The sequence below is a fragment of the Hippopotamus amphibius genome, chromosome 1 (assembly GCF_030028045.1).
Source record: "Hippopotamus amphibius kiboko isolate mHipAmp2 chromosome 1, mHipAmp2.hap2, whole genome shotgun sequence".
NCBI classification, from domain to species: Eukaryota; Metazoa; Chordata; class Mammalia; order Artiodactyla; family Hippopotamidae; genus Hippopotamus; species Hippopotamus amphibius.
This window is the reverse complement of record NC_080186.1, coordinates 106227410-106230108: the sequence shown is the minus strand read 5'-3', so window position 1 is coordinate 106230108 and position 2699 is coordinate 106227410. Positions and strand designations below refer to the sequence as shown.

General features: G+C 46.7%; 1 non-coding gene across 1 annotated transcript; it reads left to right on the top strand.

Annotated features, from left to right (window-relative positions):
- The first annotated feature begins 237 nt into the window (after positions 1 to 237).
- LOC130843665 (U1 spliceosomal RNA) lies at positions 238 to 401 on the top strand. Its single transcript, XR_009051087.1, has one exon. It is a non-coding gene; the product is annotated as a U1 spliceosomal RNA (small nuclear RNA).
- Positions 402 to 2699: the final 2298 nt, after the last annotated feature.

Below are 2699 nucleotides of genomic sequence, written 5' to 3'. Positions count from 1 at the left end.
TGGGGCTTGGCTTATGTAAATCTTGCAGTGCAGGGGTGCCATTCCCGGCCAGCCACTCCCCGGGCTGTGGAAGTTTTCCGGAGATGTAGCTCGGATTTTCTTAGGAGAGTTGTTTGGAGGGGCGTGGAAGAGGAGGGGGTGTGGGGGGTGGTGGAGGGGCTGGGGGTTGTGGCAAAGTGAGCGTGTGTGTACAGTGGAAGAGCCTAAGGCTGTGCGGGGACGGGGAGCGAAACGTTCATACTTACCTGGCAGGAGAGATACCATGATCACGAAGGTGGTTTCCCCAGGATGAGGCTCACCCATTGCACCGGGGGTGTGCTGACCTCTGCGATTTCCCCAAATGCAGGAAACTCCACTGTGAAATTTGTAGTAGTGGGGGACTGCGTTCGCGCTCTCCCCTGGCAATGAGTACAAAATGACAGATAAATCCAAGCAACTGGGATAGTGGGTGTAAAATCGATTGAGCAAGAACTGTGACCTTCTCGCTTATTCCAGAGTTTTGCATTTTTTTTTTTTAATCTTTTTCTCTAGCGCATTGGGTAAAGGTGGTAGATAAACCAGTAATGCTTCAATGAAAACTGGGAGGTCTGCATCACGGCCAATGCCTAGCCAGGTTCTTTCTTTCCCTGCACAAACCAAACACAGGCTTTTGCTACCACTGCAGATATAAGTTTCTCTGCAGATTTAAGCTTCAAGGGGTTTTCCTACTTCAGGATTTCATTCTGACTGTGGAGCTCTGTTCTATACCCTGCAAAAATCTTGCACAATCTTCACCGGTGTTTCCAACTTGGACTTCAAAGTAGGGGTGGCCCACCATGCACACTCATAAGGACCTGGGTTTATCCTCCTGCCAACAACAACAGAAAACGTGAAACAAAGACTTTGAAGAGACTGGGGCATCAGGTGAAAAAGGACAGTGCGTGGTTCTGGAGAGGTGGTGGGAAACAATGGCTCCAATTTACTGTCTGCAGAGAGTTTCCAAGCAAGGCACTCCAGGGCAAACGGAAAAGCAGCCCGGTGGACCTTGCTGAGTTGAGGACACTGAACCTGAAGTCCAGGGAGGCCAAAGGAGCTAGGGTCCACAGAACAGACTCCCAGAGGGGAGAGAGATGCTGAAAGTAAATCAGAGAGAACTACAGAGGAGATCCCTCCTGCGTGCAGCACAGTACTGATCAGTGCAGCCCTGGCAGGAAACTCCCCAAGGTCAGGGGGAGAGCTTTGACAGGATCAGAGAACAGTGCCTGGCACTCACACAGATAGTGCTTGTCCCCAACAGATAGACTGCAAGGAAGAAAACAAAACAGACAGACAAAACCTCTCAATTCATGAGGGCGTGGGGTGGAGTACTCAGGAATGTCTTGCCTCAGGAGGGCAACTAGTTAGCCATAAACTGAGTGCTGCTCAGAACCACTTAGTGAATCATCAAAGCACGACCTGAAAGGATCAAACTGTTTGCAAGTAACTTGAACGCATCCCTGAAGAAAGCCCAATGTTTACAGGAACACACAACTCTCCATCATCCAACAAGGCAACATTCACACTATCTGGTATTCCATCAGAGATTCGGAGGTATCCAAACAGGCAGGGCAAATGACCCATAATGCAGAGACACATCGATCATGTGCAAACGACCCAGAGCTGACACCAGAGAAGGACATTAAAACATTTATTCCAACTGTATTCCGTAACTTCAAACAGTTCAGTAGACACATGGGAAACATAAAAAAGACCCAAATGAACTTCAAGAGATTAAAAAAATAATAATAATAAGAGGGATGAAAACTACAACATACTGCAAGTGATTAACAGCGAGCAATTAGAAAATGCAGAAAACAAAATTTTTTTAAAATCATTTATTTATCAAGAGAAACTATTCCTTAGCCCAGATATTCATAGTTCACAGTTTCACAGTTCAGGAATACAGGTAAGTGCCAAACTTCCATGAAACTCAACCCAAAGAAATTATATGGCACTTAGAATGCTCCTTCAGGAACAGTCTGCCTTTATATTCCAAAATCACTTTGCACTCTGAAAGATACCAGCCTTCCTCATCTCCTCAAAATCTTTCATGGAATCATAATTTCTGTAGAAATCTGCATATGCCTTCTTTCTTGGTTCAGCCACAGCAAACTTACACAAAGTTGCAACTCCCAGGGAGACAATGAATGCTCCAACCTTATGAAATCGCAGACGCTTGGCCAGAAGGCCACACATCTGAGGTTTCATCAAAGAACTGGAAGCCATGGTAGTTTTTCTCCTTGACAGCTCAACGATGACGTCCTTCCAGACAGATGGAGAAATGGACCAGAAGAAACAAATTTTTTTTTTGAAGGTGGCAAAACAACAGTAATTGTTGACAAGTACAGAGGAAGGAGCAAACCCTTCTAATGAGATCATTAGGTGCACAGGCAGCTTCCTAAAAGGTTCCTGGCAGCACCCACTTATCCAGCACGGAGCACAGCTCTGAGATGCCACCAAGGAAGGGGCTCGCCCACCAGGGAGTTCTTGTATTAAATACCCAGGTCGAAATAATGTGGGCCCCGTTTGCAAGGAGTTGAACTTTGTCTTGGGTTGGCAGTAATGTAGGAGGTCCATCCAGCTCCTCAGAGGGGAATGCAAAGATTTTCTGTGATTCTGTTTTCCTAGTCATCCAGTCAAGGCCTGGTCTGTGGCTCGGTGTGGTGGGGTGCCAGCCCAGT